The 16,768-nt window shown below is 45.1% G+C and overlaps 1 long non-coding RNA gene across 1 annotated transcript; it reads left to right on the top strand.

Moving 5' to 3' along the window:
• Nucleotides 1–3,447: 3,447 nt before the first annotated feature.
• On the top strand, nucleotides 3,448–9,192 carry LOC125078468 (uncharacterized). Its single transcript, XR_007120902.1, has 3 exons — nucleotides 3,448–3,830; nucleotides 5,399–5,537; nucleotides 7,086–9,192. It is a non-coding gene; the product is annotated as an uncharacterized LOC125078468 (long non-coding RNA).
• Nucleotides 9,193–16,768: the final 7,576 nt, after the last annotated feature.

Consider the following 16,768-nt stretch of genomic DNA (forward strand, 5'->3'; position numbering starts at 1 on the left):
CTAGAAAATAGATTTAAGACTTAGCAAATCTAATTGGAGAAATTTTTGCTTTTGACCTATCCACTCTCATTTATGGGGGAAAAAAAAAAGTTACACAGTTGAAACATAACATAGGATTTGTTACCTGAAGAATAAATGCGAACAAATGCTTATAAGTAATTTTGTGTAATTTTTATTTAATTCCTAACAAAAACCCTGAGGTAAATAGTAATTGATTGAGTTGAAGAGACCCCTCTTAAGGCGAGTTCCTCTGCAGTAACTTAATTGGATCTGGTTTTTATTTCATTTTAGGGACCGCTACTTTCAAAGTGCTATTTGAAGTGAGTGATTCATAAAACAGGAAAGTTGTACTTGCAGTGTTTATTCATATTTATATGATACTTTACAGCTTACAGAGCACTTTGACTATATCATTTCCAGTGCTCTGAAAAACTCAAGTAACTATTATCCCCATTTTTCAGTTGAGAAATTGAGCTCAGAGAGGTAAATGAATTGCCCCAAATTATATAGCTAATAAGTGCCAGAGCCATGTACTTCAATCCTTCAATCTTAAAATTGGTTATGAAAGCCACTTCATTCTTAGGATTTATAAAAGAAATATTTGCTTTAGGAATAGGCTCCTTTTATGTTCCTGCTTTATCCATTGCCAGCTTTTAGCACGGCATCTCTAGAATGTGCTCATTATAGTCGATGTAGGTTCTTTGGGGGGAATAAAAAAAAGTCTGAAACTTCTGAGACTTCACAAACTGGGTGGAGAAATGCTGCCACCTTTGTTTGGCTGCCAAGACACTACCACAAAGGACTGTAGATCCAGGTCCATTTATTTCATGAGAGTGGGTGCAGCTGTCTTCTTGCTGTCATCAAATCCTCCTCTGTAGCCAGCTTTTTGTGGCCAGAAAAAGCAAAGAAATTTTTAGTACAGATTAGCATAAAAATCTCTACTAGATCAGTTTCAGGAAACAATTACTAGCTTAGAAACAACAATAAGTGTGATCTATAGGTTAAAATGGCAGTTAATTTCCAGACTTTTAAAAATGCCCTTTATTTCTCACCATGAATACTGTATAAATAGAGTACACTACCTGTCAATGTATTTGATTTCATAAATTATGTGGACAGGGTGAACAACAGACTTCAAAACTAAGTAGAGGTAGTAAATCTGCCCTTTTTAATGAGTTTGGATTTACAGTAGTAGTTTAAACATCTGGAAGTTTAAAGTCTTAATTCATTCCAAATGTTCAATGAGGATATGTTGCAAAGAGGATATTGTAATTGGAGGATCAAGAAAACTACTATTGACTCAATCTGAAGCCTTCCTAATTTTCTATATATGCATTAATCACTTAAAACTTGAGGCTGACAGTTCAAAAACAGTCAAGATGGACCCAGATATCTAAGTTGGCATGCTTATAGAAGAGTAACTTTTAAAAGAGGGCATAGTTCCAACAAGGATAAGGTTTAAATGCTGCTAACATATCTAAGATACAGCCAGATAGTGTGGCTGTGTTCTGTGCTGCATATGGGTATGTGGTGGGCTTTTTATAATTGTTCTTAAAACTGGACTGTGTTAGGGAGTCAAGGAGTCACAAGGGAGTCAAACCTTGTGACTTAGAAACTGTAATTTTGATTAATGCATCTTGTAGTCCAAGAATCTGCAGCCAGCACCTAGCATGAGACCACGCATTCATTTAGTGCACACTTACTGAGTCCCTACTGGATGTTTGTTAGGTGTTGGTTTGATTTTCCTACAGCAAAAACGGCTGTGGTAGCAGGAGGAGTGGTTATCATTGTGGTAGCTGCTGTTAAGAGTGCTCACTGCCTGTAAGGGGCTGTGCTGAAGCACTTTACCTGGATTGCCTGGTTTCAGCTTACCACCCTGTGAAAACGATAGTATCTCCACCTTTTTTTCAGGTGAAAACCTAAGAATTAGAAGGTCATGCAGCTGGTGAGAAAGTTGGAACCAGCATTTTAGCATGATGTAAAGATTTACGAATCTAATTTGTCCCTTGTATTTGAGGCTTTTCATGCTAATTTCAAATACTGTCTTGAATGCCTGTAGTGGTCAGTCTCTTTAGCCCCAGGCATGAGGCTAAGCATCATGGATATAAAGATGAGAGTGAGGCGGAGCCCATGCCATGGGTGCCAGGGTAAATAAAACTGAGCCCATACTTCAGTGAGCTGAGTCACATGGGGAAGCCAGATCTGCAAGTCAGGATCTTCCAGGAACTGGGCTAAAGGTAGAGTATTGGTATAAGATCCTCACGACCAGGGCACTTTTGAGAGTGTAAGGAAGCACTTTTACTAGTTATGCCAGAGTAGCATAAACCGGGACTATCCAGAGCAAACCAGGACTTAGGGTCACCCTCGCAAGATGAGAACCCGTGGTGTGAGTGGAGCAGACTTGAGGTGACGCCCCAGGTACACTTGTCTCCAATCATTACTCTTCCACCCTCACTGTTTGTCCTCCAGACCTCAGCTTGGTTGTCACTTTTCTGGAGGCTCTCCGTCCTTGAAATCTGAGTCAAGCAGCCCTTATATGTGCTCCCAGGCTTGCCTGGCTCTTCAGTAGATGTAAGTCCCTGTGAGTGAGAATCGTGTGGTTTCTACATGTCTCCCTGTTTGCAGCTGAGAGTAGGGAGTTGGCAACAAACAGCCTTTGCAGAAACCTATAAAAACAATATTTCTTTTCCCACGTATTGCTTCATTTAATTGATAATTGTATATAAAACTTAAGCTAGATTTACCAACAATTGCCAATAAGTCCAGTTGGAATATAGGTTTGAAGCCACTGAGAAATTGACATTTGCTAAGAGTATATCCACCTTTGAAAATCGTGTGTCTGTGGGACTTTATGGTCCAAAATATTTTTAAGCTAGTCTCTTGCTTCTCAATGAAAATGTGATTTGTTATCTTAGTATTAGAAATCTACCTATATGCAGTTGGCCTATGAACAATGCAGGGTTTAGGAGCACTGACTCCCCTGCACAATTGAAAATCGTGAATAACTTTTGACTCTTCAAAACTTAACCAGTAGCATCCTGCTGACCAGAAGCCTTAACGATAGCATAAAAAGTCGATTCACACATATTTTGTATATGCTATTATATACTTTATTCTTACAATAGTACCTAAGTTTGTCTTAATTTTTATGGTATTTCTAGGTTATGCAGTTCATCTATGAATTTTTTCAAATTGTCTCAAATCTCCAAAAAATTCTCCAATATATTTTATTTATTTATTTATTTATTTATTTATTTATTTATTTTTTAAAGATTTTATTTATTTATTTGACAGACAGAGATCACAAGTAGGCAGAGAGGCAGTCAGAGAGAGAGGAGGAAGCAGGCTCCCCACAGAGCAGAAAGCCCGATGTGGAGCTCAATCCCAGGACCCTGGGATCATGACCTGAGCCGAAGGCAGAGGCTTTAATCCACTGAGCCACCCAGGTGCCCCCTCCAATATATTTATTGAAAAAAATTCACATGTAGGTGGAACCATGCAATTCAAACCCGTGTTGTGCAAGGGTCAACCATAATGTTATTCATTTCCCCCCTCCTGACTAAGAGGATATTTCTTTTTCCAACCACTTTTACACATATTAAACTGTAAAACCTGCAGGGTAGAGTTTTAGACCCGGAAGGAGTTTTGGAAACTATATAGGCAACCTCTCGTTTTACAGAGGACTGGACAGGACACCTTGCTCAGGGTGATGCCACTCGGTGGTGGCAGAGGCCGAAGGGAGAACAGAAGGGTCCCAATAGTGTGGTGTTCTGTCGTACCACACAGACGTAACTGAAAATGGAAAGCCTGAAAGAATTCTTTCTTGGCAGGTGAGTAGTGTCCACCCTTTAAACTATTACTCATGCAAACCGTAATCCCGTAAGTATGTCAGCTCTTCAGGAGAGAGATTTATTAAGCGGGCCAGGGCCTGGGGTTAGTTCCTGGCGCATTTCTGTTTTGTGTTACTGTAAAATTTTGGTTTTAAAAATGTTTAAAAATGTTTGGTTTTCAAAATATTGCTTACATCTTTACTGGCAAATTCCTATTCTTAGTGTGATTATTTTTCTTAAGAAGAGGACATGTGGTTAGATTATGGATTTGCAAAGCCTTTTTCCTAAAAAAATGAAATGTTGAAAGCTTTCCTTATAATTGTATCTTGTGGGATTTGGACTTTTAGTAACAGCTGCTGCTGTATGTTGAGCACTTACTATGTCCTGTGTCCTCTTAGGGACTTTATATTCGTCAGTTGTTTTAGGTTCACCATAACCTGGTGCAGCGGCTCTTGCTATCCTCCTATCATGGATCCAAAAGTGACTTGTGCAGGGCCATTCAGTGGTGGAGTGGGAGTCAAACCCTGACCAACTGATTTGGGTCAACCAGTTTGCTCCTCAGAGTAGAAATAGCCATCTTTTTAAAAATGTGTGTGAAAAGACTTGGAGGAAAGCATACCAGAATACTAATGATTAGCTCCAGGTGGTGGGAGTATGAAGATTTATAAATTCTTCTTTGACATTTCTATTTTCCATGTTTTCTGTAATATGTATATTTTTCCTATCTTGGAAGAGATTAAATAGCATTCTGAAATAGAAAATTGGAATTTCAAGATCAGTTATGTGAAGACGTTTTTCTTCCGGAAGATTTGTTACTACTTTTCCAGTTCCATTTAACACACATCCTGCCAGACATTACGCCAGGTGTTTTTGCTAGAGATAAGACGTTGACACTGTGGCAAGTTGTTAAGCTGGGAATTCTTAAGATCCAGGTCCTGTCTGTCACTATGCACCCCCACCTCTTGCCCCCAGTTCCTCCTTAACCACCTCTGCTGTTACCACTACAATTTAAAACCACTGCCATGTCTCCTTATCTTTCCCTCCAAGTTTATTTTCCAACTAATAGCCAGAGTGATCATGGATGTCCTCTTCTCAGACCTTTTCAATGGTCTCGGACCAGAATCTAAGCTCTGACCATACATGAACTACAGACCTCCATGATCTGGTGCATGCCATCCTCTGGCATATCCTAGTCTGATTCCTGTTCACCCTGCCCAGCTTTTCTGGTTTCCTTCTGGTTTTTCCCACTCACCAAGCTCATTCAGAGCTCATTCAAGACCTTTATACTCGCTATGCCTTGAAAGCTATCAATCCAGTTAGCTGCTAATTCACTTCTGCAGCATTTAGGTCTTTGCTTAAATATCTCTACAGAAAAGCTTTCTCTGCCTCCCCTTTTAAAACTAGCCTACCTTTACTAGAAATTATTGGTCTTTGCATATTTGTATGTAAGTTCTCTAAAGGATAAGACCTTGTGTTCACTACAGCTGTATCTCACTGCCTGAAACAGTGCCTGGCATGTAATAGGAGCTTTGTGTGTATTGAAGGAATGTCCAAATGATGTGTTTTAGGACCACTGGGAAATTCAGAGTGGCTTCAAGGTTGAGGGGAAGAGAAAGCAACTGGAGATGAGGATGGAAAGGCATTTGGAGCTGTCCAATCTCTGAAAACTATTGAAATTCCTGCTTAGGAATTAACAATCACCTCCTGGTAAGGGCATACTCCAAGAGATGGTAAGCCTAGACTTCTTGCCTGTGTGGACTGCCACAGGAACAGAGTCCTTCATAGGCTCATAGATGTGTATGGCAGACTCCAGCCTGCAGTTTCTGGGCATGTTTAGAAAATTTTGAGAACACAGTTGAACTAAAAAAGCAAACTCCACATTGGTCACTGTTAATCATAATTAATAACGTCTGTGATTTGTATAGTCTTCCAAAGCGTTCCAAGTCTTGAGACATGATCCCTTTGGTCCCCCCAGGCCCTGCCACAATAATGACCTTGGCATGTGATTCACCACCCTCCCCTGCCATATAATACCCTCTTATTTATCACCCGTCTTACCCCTTCCTTTCCAAGTCAAGTAATTTCTGCCTTGTTTTTTCTTCTCTTCCTTCCCTTCTCAAACCACAACCCATATAATTTTCATTGCCCTCTTTAGAACCTGTTTGCGTCTCGGCTACAGCCTTTTTATAGAGAAGGGGAGCAGACCTGGAACAGTACGGAGGGAGAGATGTGCACTTTTAAATTACCTCCATTATGTAGTGGCATTTTCCTCTGGGCTGCAGTTCCTTGTCCAGCTTTGCAGTCTCCCTGGGTGATAGATGACTAACACAAAATGGCTGCTGGTGCTTAAAATCATTAGCAATCTCAGTGCTCATTCAAGCACTCTTGTCTCTACCCCATAGTATGAAATTGATCAGCTTGCTTAAATAATAGAACTAAGGTAATGGTTTCTGCTGTGCTTCATATAATGATACTTAGGAAGGGATTTAATACTTACTGAGTGACTCCTATAGCCAGGCACTGTATGAGATCCCTTATATATAAAATCTCATTTAAGACCCACACTTTTATGAGATGGATACATTATCCCCATGAGAGAACTGAATTTCAAGGAAATTATTTGCTTGCAGTCACATGGTCCATGTCTGTCCAAAGCCAGAGCCTGTGTCTTTGCAAAACACAATGCAGCTAGCCTCAACTCTACCACAGCACTTGAGAGTGTACCAAGGGTCTTCACAGACATTATGTCATTTCAGTCTTCATGACAGCCTGTGAGAATGGTGGTGTCATCCCGAACTGACTTGCCAAAATGCAGCGCCACTGGAACTCAACTTCATGTCTCCTCTAGCTCTGTGGCTCTCTGACTCAGAGTCTGGTGTTTGGGGGAAGGGTCCCATGCAGATCGCTCTGCTAAATGAGGGATTTGAGTTCATCTCTAGAAGAGTTCAACATTGGTGGGCTATGCTGGAGGGACCAGACCACAACCCCTGTGACATCAATGACAGCAGGGATGTAGGTGTTCATTGGGGAGGTCTGGATGAGACTGCTGTCCCTTCCCTGCTAGTGAGAGTAGAGGCAAGCCTGGCTGGGACCTGAAAGCATCCAAATGAGGGAAGGGGCAGGGTTGGACAGACCAGTAAGAAGCAGAGGTTTGGTGGGAGGACAACCAGTTGGTGTTGCTACTTGTGAGCTATGTGGCATTGGGTGAACAATTTCACCTTCCTGACTTCAGATGTCACTCTGTTGATTGTGCAGTCACGGGCAAACCTCAACACGACTTGGAATGCCACTTTGTCCAAGAGAAGGCTTGGCAAACCTGACTTCTTGGTTATGGGAGACTATCCCAGAACAAGCAGGAAGTACTGAGGACATGAAGAACCTAGAGACTCACTTCTCATCTGTACCCTTAAAAGAGAGGTTAGGCAAGTTGCTGCCCCTCTCTGGGCCTCAGTCTTCCCATCTGTAAATCAAGGATGCTAGTACTGCCATGATTAAGAAGAAAATGTTTAGGCAGCTATATTTATCATGTCACTGAAATGCTCTGATAGAAAAAAGCTCCTTGATGAAATTAGGAAAGTCTCATGGACTTCACGCCAAAGGACCTGGAAAGACTTGGAGGAGTATGGTATGAGGTAGGTCCTAAAAGCTGGACAGGGGTGCAGGGAGGGGTGCAGAGTTTGGACTGCCGGGGCAGGAGACCAGGTGTCTTCCCAGACAGGAAGGGCTACTGCTCTGTCTCTTCCCTTTCCATCCATCTTTCCCTTTCCATTAGCATCTCTCCCACATTCACAGCTCTGGCCCTCAACTCTCATTTCTAAGAGGCTATTAGTTACGAGACACGCTTTTAATTAAATTGCGGCTTTTAAGGGAATAAAAAAATATCTCCACTATAAACACACACTGGTTTTAAGTTGCATCTCAGTTTCAAAACCATTAAGTTATGGGGAGAAAGTGTATCTTAGAAATGAGAAAATCCTGAATGTGTCACTTCAAAATAAATACTACCCCAAAAATTTCGTCATGTGGACCTTGAGACCGATATTCATGTTCCTGTTCTACCACATGCTAGCTTTATCCTTCTGGGCAAGTTGCTTGATTTCCCCAAGCATCAATTCATTTTTTAAATGGTCTATAAATTGCCCAGGCATAGGAGGTGAGCAGTTAAGATTATTTGAATCAGAATGTTGACTCATTTTGGAAAGAGGACTATAAAACATATTTTGTCTAAAATTAGGGGTTGCCATAGTTTAAAAAAAAAACACCTATATATTGTCATGTTAGGACAGTATAACACAGAGTGGTGATTCTCAACTGGGGGCGGTTTTAACCCTCAAGTGACATTTGGCAGTGTTTGGAGGAGTTTTGGTTGTCACCACTGTGGGGGGCAAGCTACTGGCATCTAGTGTGCAAAGGCTGGGGAAGCGACTGAACATCAGTGCATAGGACACCCCCCACCAGAACAAAGGGCTTTCTGGCCCCGAATGTCCATAGCATGAGGTCAAGAAAACCTGACATAGAGATTCAGAGTGTTGATTGTGGAGCCCAACTATCTGAATGTGATCCCTGGCTCTGCCACCTACCAGCTCTGTCAGTTACTTGCTCTCCGTCATCTGGGGGAGCATAATAGCAGTTTCTGCCACATGGGGTGGTTGGGAGGATTACTAGGACTGAATGTGGGTAGAGACCGGCTTCTAGGCGGCACCCAGTGAGTGTCAGATGTTAAGGAATCGAATAAGAACTAGACTGTGAATATACCTGGTGACGAGTTCTAGGACCTCAGATAAGCGCGTTAATGCCTTGTGTCTCAGTTTCTCCACTGAAAATTATGTTAAAAAATTATGGAGATCAAATGGAAATCATGACTATGATAGCATACTGGGAACAGTGGAAAATTTCACAAATACATTTGTGTCATTATTATTGCCTCAAACCCCAGTAAGACAATGTCCTGGGGTGAAGCAGTGAACTCTCAAGGGCCAGGCTGTAACTCAGAAGGAACAACAGAGAGAGGAGGTGCTCCGAACAGCACGTTGCAGGCCCAGCAACGGATTGCACCTTAAGTACATCCTCAGCTGTGAATGCAGGAAGTTGCCTTTATTGCATAGTTATGTGCAAGCTGCGCCCGGCCCCACATACCACTTTCCCCGGAGGGGTGCTTGGCGGAGCAGCACGCACGCCTGCGTTGCAGGCTCTGAACTCAGGGAAAAACAACAGCTCAGATGGGAAGAGAGTCCCGCAAACCCTTGGCCAGGGATCTGTTCCTGCTCTGCCTGTGTCTTCTCTGGCACGTAGACGAAGGAACTGGCTTGCTAGCCTGGACTCCATGTTCTGCCAGAACTCTAACTCCAACCATACAGGACTGAGTGAGGATTATTATCCTAAACAATTATATCAGCAAACCATTAGTTAGCAGAACTGTGTCAAGCAATTTACATAAATAAACTCATGTGATTCTCAAAACAACCTTGTGAAACATTGAGTGTAATGTCCGTATTACTGATGATAGCACCGGGACTCAGACCTTAAGTAACCTACCCAAGAAGGCATAGAGCCAGGTCCACACCACTGTTCACTAACATGCTGCATGTGCAGAATGTGCAAAGGGCCTGGAAAACATGGGGCACTTAATACATACTCATTGAGTTTAATGAAAGAATGCCTAAAGGCAAATCACAAAGTGGCTTGTCCTTTCTCCAGCTCTGCCCATCCCCGCCTCTTGTCCCCTCATCCCTGTCCTTGCCTGGGCTCCCAGTGCCTGCTCACTTTGGCCAAGAGCTTGGCACCTTCTAGGTAGTAAGTAAAATTGTGCTTTCAGGGACCTTCAGTGGCAGCGGCAGAAACTAGCCTTTCCCACTGTACCATCCGGTGACCCCACTCCGTGCCAAGCCTGGGGGGCTTGGGAACACAGATCTTTGTCATCCTTAGTACCTGATCTGAGGGGGGCCCACAAGTGTGGGAGGTCGGTGGGGCCAGAGGGAGACTGATGAGAATACCAGCTAGTTACAAGCAGAAGGATAAAAGCAACCCTTGAAGGGGAAAGGCTCAGGGAAGCCTTCCCTGGGGGTGAGGCTGCTTTGAAATTCGCATACCTATATGGGCATAGATTGGGCCACAGCTGCCTTCCCATCCATCCCGGTGTATACTCCTTTCAGTGTCCTCACACCGTACAATTGAAAATGAAGAAGCGGTCTCTCTAGCAGTTTTAGAATCCACACTGGGGAAGAAGGGAGAGGGAAATGGCTGCTGAGTGCCTACTTTGCCAGCTGCTTTCATCTGCTTTATGTAACTTAATCCTCTCAAGTAGCCACCAAGGTAGGCGCACCCATTGTAGAGTTAGGGGACGTGAAGTTCAAAGAGGTTAGGCAATTTGCTGAAGGTTCCAGAGGAAATTGCTTATAGGGATAAGCCAGTCAACTGGCCTCCTCCCACGTTGGATCCCTATGTGGGTCCACCCTCACACAGCCCCTGAGAGGGCTATTGTTGGGGTGGCCAGTACGCTAGAGTCTGGGTGCAAAGGGAGGACAGCTCAGTTTCTGCAGACCCCCCACAAGGTTCTTTGGTCAAAACAACTCAGGGGAGTGCCCACCTTCCCTGGAGTGCCTGTGGAGACAGTCTAAAGGCCAAGGGCGCACAGTGTGGCAAGACACGTGGAGATCCATATCCAGAGGTGGGCATTTTTCTCAGTGGGGCTTTAGATGGGGATAAGAGCCTGAGGGAGAGGCTTAAGAGAGAGGGACATCTCGCTCATCCCTGGGACTGCCCAAGATCGGGCCAGTAAGCTGTTTTGGGACCCTCAGTCAGACCTATGGGGGGAAGTTCAGCCTACACCACCCATAGTGAATAGAATTGCCAACCGAGGCATAACACACTACTGTATCACTCACTATTAACCCAAACACAATCACCCTTAGTCATGTAATCCCCACCCTCCATCCCTCCCCCAGTCATTCCTCTACTGCACTCAGTAACTCCTTTCTTTCAGTAAGGGTCTGAGGACACCTGTTAGGCAGCTTGAGAATTTTGCCAGGATCCAAGAAGCGTAAGACCCAAGCCTTGATGGATGAGTTGGAACTTTGGCAAGTAGAAATGGGTTAAAACAAACAGCAGTCAGATGGAAGGAATGGTGGGGACAAAGAGAAGTAGTAAAGTCTGGGGGAAGCAATAATGAGCAATAATTTGTCATCCACTTAGGCAGACAGTGTTTCCCAAGAATATTTGACCACGGAGCATCTCACAAGAGGAGTGACTTGAGGAAAGCACTTCAAGAAAGGCTATCCCAGAGAGAGAGAGAGAGAGAGAGAGGAAGAGTGTGTGTATGTGTGTGTGTGTGTGTGTGTGTGTGTGTGTGTGCATGTGTGCACGCATATGGCAGAGAATAGACTAGTGAATGCTGTGACATCTGTGCTTGCTCTTGGAGGTGGTGATTTTCAGCATCACTTCCGCAGAATCCTGGCCCACAGAGGTTCTCTGTGGTCTTGCAATACAGTGTCCTTGCAGATATACGGATTCACGAGGACAGTAGCATACTGAAGGCCACTCCCGCACCCCCACCAGTCCTGCAGCAAAGACACATTAACTTTGCTTAACCCTGCGTGGACCAAAGTTACTTCACCATGGATCCCTTTGTTTCGAGGAACATCTTTGTTTGGGGAGTTCGGGAGCTAATTTTTTTTTTTTTTAATGTTAACGTGTACTTACAGTGTGAATACCTTTCAAACAGAGCAATGGGGTATGCCATGAAAAGTTTTCTTTCCAGCCTTGGCTCCCTTAGACTCTTAGTTTACTTCTTCCACAGGGTAGCTCTTCTGTATCTTTCCAGAGAATCCTACGGTACACACGACGCATGTGCATATTTTCCTTTCAAAATGTACATGGAGGCCACTGATAAGCACCTCCCTTTCGTAGGCCCATTTCATCCCAGGGACGTGAGATAAGTGTTTAGGCATTCCTGTAGTGAGGCATCAAGATCACGTCTAGTCTCTTGTTCATCTGAACTAGGGGCTGGTAAACTACGGCTTGATAAATCCAGCCCACTAGCTCCTCCTCTTCTTCTTCTTCTTCTTTTTTTTAAGCAGTGAACTCTATGGTCCTCTAGCTAAAGTCATCACAGTCTGGCCTTTAATAGCTGCGAACAATGCTGTCATGAATATTCTTCCCCGTTATTGCAAGCATGTGCAAGCAGATGTCTCGTAAATACATCCTATTTGCTCTAGGCCCGTCTGAGGGGCATAGCTCATTGTTGAGTTGATTTTCCTTTTGTTTTGAGTGAGGTCAAGCATCTTTTTACAGATATAAAAATGTTTATTTTTCTCTTTTTTGTAAATTTTATTTCTTCTTACTTGGATAAAGAACATTGAACAAAGGTACTTTTCTTATTGCTTTATAAAAATATTAAAGAAATTAGTATTTTGTCTGTCTTGTGTACAAATGTTTCCTCCATTTGTCATTTGTCTGACTTTATGGGTTTGTTTTTTTTTTAAAGATATATCTACTTATTTTAGAGGGAGAGAGAGAGTGAGCAGTGGGGAGAGAGCGGAGGGAGAGAACTCCTCAGGCAGACTCCCTGCTGAGGACGGAGCCTGAGGCTGGGCCGGACCTCACAACTCTGAGATCATGACCTGAGCTGAAATCAAGGGTCCGGTGCTTAACCAACTGAACTACCCAGGTGCCCCTGTGGGTTTGTTTTTTTCCATGCAGAAATGTTCTTAGTGAAGTGAAGGTGAGTTCAAGTGCTGACAGTATAGGAGGTGGGAGGACCTGGCCCAAGCAGGCAGTTTTTGTTTGCAGAGCCCCTGTTTGGTTCCAGATCCTGGGCAGACACTGGGAATCCAGTAGTGAACAAGATAGGCAGAGGCTCTGCATGGTGGTGATGGTGGGAGAGTAGGATAGTGGTCCGCAAGAGTGTCACAGGGATACGTCCCTCAGTTGGACTGAGGAGTGAGGAGGACCACCCAGGGGTCCAGGAGGCAGGAGGAGAGTTCTGAGCAATGATTCCTATAAAGCTAGACCTCAGAGAGGTGGCGGTTTCAGAGTTCAGGTTCCTGGAGCCCAAGCCATTCTGGGTGGTGATGAGACACCAGGCTATTGGGGGGCAAGGCAAGGACAAGAGTCCAGGGAGTCTCCTCAAATTCCTGAGTGGACAGAAAATTGCCCTATCAGGGCCTGCCCAAGGTAGGAGTTTTGTCTCTTTGTACAGAGGAGGAAAGTTACTCTCGGGGCTAAGCCACGGCCAGTAAAGACGAAACCAAAGTCCGAGTGCTTAGGACTGGTTGGAGCGGGGGTGAAGTGTTGCCCTAGGAGCAGCAGACAATGGGAGCAGAATGCTGATCTCTCCGGGAGTGAAGTCCTCTCCCTACTTATCCACAGTCCTGGCCTGGTTCACACCTCTGCAGAAGAATCAAAGAGACAGCGAACCACGTGTACTAGACAGGGTGGCAGCCGCAGAGGGGAAGATGAGGCAGGGAGGAGGGAGAACTGATGAGAGGGCCGATTCTTAGGCCTGGAATGCCAGGCTAAGGTGGCTAGAGGCTGATGAAGGTGATGAGGGCCAGGAGGCCTGGGAGCTCCTTTCCTGCCTGGAGCCCCACTCCCTGGGCTCTTGTAGGCAATGACAAGGAAGCGGGGGGGGCACCTGTGGGGAGAGCCAAGAGCTCACAAAGATTCCGCTGTGCTTGGCCAGGACTTCCACCAGAGCCCGCTTGCCTGCTTGCTTGCTCGGAGGGAAGGATCTGATTCAGAAAGGTGGTTGCCCAGGGCTCAGGGCCAGGCCTACTGGCTGCCAGCCCAGCACAGCACCCCCACTCCGAGCTCCCCATCCTGGGGCCTCCTCATTCCTCGTTCTTTTAGCGCTCCCTGTTAGACCCCAGTAAAATACCACAGTCTCACACTGAAGATGTAGTCAATGCTGGGGGCCAGTGTTCACCTGAGGACCTGGGGGAGGGGATGCACGTGCACAGTCTGGTCCAGCGGGCACTTCATGGGGAGAGAAACACATAGAAGCTGCCCTGACCTGAGCACCTACTGTATGCCAAGCATACAGGGCATTTGTAGGGTTCCTATTTAATCCTCCCAACCATCCAGCAAGGCAGGTATCATCATTTCCATTTGACACATAAGAAGAGAAAATCCCAGAAAGGCTAAGTGACGATAGTGAGTCAATAGCAGGGCTAGAATTCTAACTCGGGTCAGCCCTGCCTGCAAATCTTGACCTTAACTCTGTCGTCCTTAAACCCTATAGTCCTTTGTGCAGGAAATGGCCGTGTCCTGCACGTGTCTGGTGCAGAGAGAGGTTCCCATGGAAGTTGAGACATTTTCTCTCTCCCTCTGCCCCTTCCCCCAAATAAATAAATAAATCTGAAAAGAGAGAGAGGAAAAAAAAAAGAACTGTGCTCACGTGGCTGGGTTCAGGACACCCACCTTGCCCTGTATATTTCCTAGGATACTTGCAGCAAGAAATGGCCTTAACTGGGCCTATTTCCTCTTCTGTCAGATGAGGACAGCTGGACTAGGTCTTTGATTTTCCTTTTAAGCTGTGGTACTTTTCTTCAAAATAATCTTAAACTGAACCTCAGTATTCTTTCATCCATTCAACAAATATTTTTGAGACCTTCTGGGTGCCTGGAAGGTAAGGTTGATTGGATTTTCTTCCTACTGTGAGGCACTCTGGCATATGGTAGAGAAATCAAGGGTCCCCACCCCTCTGCTCAGGATGGGAATCGGCCACCTGGGCTACCAGGGGTCCACTTCCTCATCTGGGAGCCTAGCCATCAGAGTTGGCCTGAGAAGCTCACTGTGGTGACAGGAACCTTAGAGCTATCTTATACACTCACAAGCAACCATATTAGATGGTTAGATGACAAAGGCCCAAAGAGTATACCAGGCTATGGGTCCCTTGAAGCAGTCTCTTCATGGCATCATTAATCAAAGAGTCTTTGCAAGGGTGCCTGGGTGGCTCAGTGGGTTAAAGCCTCTGCCTTCGGCTTGGGTCATGATCCCAGGGTCCTGGGATCGAGTCCCGCATCGGGCCCTCTGCTCAGCAGGGAGCCTGCTTCCTCCTCTCTCTCTGCCTGCCTCTCTGCCTGTTTGTGATCTCTGTCTGTCAAATAAATAAAAATCTTTAAAAAACAACAACCACAAAAAGAGTCTTTGCAGAGTTGTTAGAGACCGGGCATGTCTGTGGGGAGAGAGAAGCTGGGAGGACACATGGCCTGGGCAAAGCCCTGGAGGTGGGAAAGAAGCTGTCTTGCAGAGGCCAAGAACCCCACCTTCTCCTGCCTGGCAGAGCCTTCTGGACAACCTCCCCCACCCCTCCCCACCCTTGCCATCCTCTGCCCAGAGCCAGGGTGCCAGCTTGGGTTTGGTGAGTGCAGCCCTAAAGAAGGTGTTAGATGGCTGAAGCCCTCCGTTGTAGACATTCTGGCATCTTTCACAAGCCCAGCTCGCCAAGTTGTCCTCCTGCCAAACTGGAGAGTGGTTGGCTCCAGAAGGGGACCCTCTCCAAGCAGGTAACTTGATCTTCTGCAGCCCATCCCCAGCCCATCCCTGCTACCAGAGCTGGAGCCCTGGAGAGTTTACAGCCACATGGCAGGACCTGGGAGCAGTTTTCAGGATCAAGAGAAACAGCTACCAGGAGTTCTAGAGCCAGGGCAAGGGGGCAGAGTGGTAGGAGATGGGACTGACAGCCCAGAGACCCGGGTTCTAGTCCCAACGCTTCACTAACTTGCTGTGTGACTTTGGGTAAATCACCTCCTCTCTTGAGGCCTCAGTTTTCTCATAAGGGAGTCCGATAGAGGAGTGGTTCCCTGAAACTTGTAGATGGACTGGCCTAGGGCTCCAACACAGTTTCAAGTAAAGGTCTGATTGCTCTGCCCTGGCTGGTCAGGGTGCTGGCTGGCTCTGCACCCCACAGTCCTCAGCCTCTCTCAGCTCTCATGGAACATTCTGAAATCAGTGGAACTCCACTGGGTAAACCACACTCCATTTCCTTCAAGATAACCAAGTAAAACAGGGTTTTCCTCCACAACTGCAATAAAGCTCAAGAATAAGCTGGATATAGAACTCTTCCCGTCTGAATCCTTAAACTGACAAACCAATGTGTGAATAAAATTGTGAAGTAAAGCTTTGACTGTTTCTCCCCTGGGATTTTTTTTCCCACTATCATATCAGTTTTTACTATCATATCACATTTATTTTTCTGCTATCATATTTTTACTACCTTTTTTAACATATGATTTTCTTTACTATCATCAGATAAAGTATGCTGTTGTAAACTCACCACTGTCCTTTACTGAGATTATGCTTTTCCCATTTTTTATGCCCTTTATAGCATGAAATGTCTTTTTTTTTTTTTTCAGATGAAATGGTGGTATGATAGTACATGGTAGTTCTCTGAGTTAATTTTTTACAAAGTCAGATACATAGAATAGTCTTGTTCACATGTGTCTGGCTTAGTGTGTTTCCACTAAGTGAACACACTGGGTTCACCACCCAGATCAAGAAACAGAACACAGTGATAGTTCTTATTTTAATGTTCTTCCCCAAGCAAAATGAGAAGTTGGCAACTTTACATTGTTCTCCCACTATTTACTTAAAATGGATCCATCTGTAAAACCTAACATTTGGGAATCTTCCGGGCTAGATGATCTAATGACCCATGCAGTGTGGGCACTCTGCCGTTCTGTCTGAGCCCTTGGAGCCAGTGTCTTTGGAGCTGCACCAACCAGAGGGAAGTAGGCTTGGCCTGGAACTCTGCCCAACCAATGCCAGAGGATAGGGAGAATCTGGCCAAATGTCCCTCCAGATGTGGAACTCAGCACTGCTGGCTGCTGAGAGCCAGAGCCGAGGGACAGTGAAGAGGAATGGCTTTGGTAATGAACCATTTCTCCCACTCAGGCCTCTCTCCAGCCATTTTCATTAGCCATTACTCTGCCCCTCCACCC

Source organism: Lutra lutra, chromosome 10 (genome assembly GCF_902655055.1).
Source record: "Lutra lutra chromosome 10, mLutLut1.2, whole genome shotgun sequence".
NCBI lineage: Eukaryota > Metazoa > Chordata > Mammalia > Carnivora > Mustelidae > Lutra > Lutra lutra.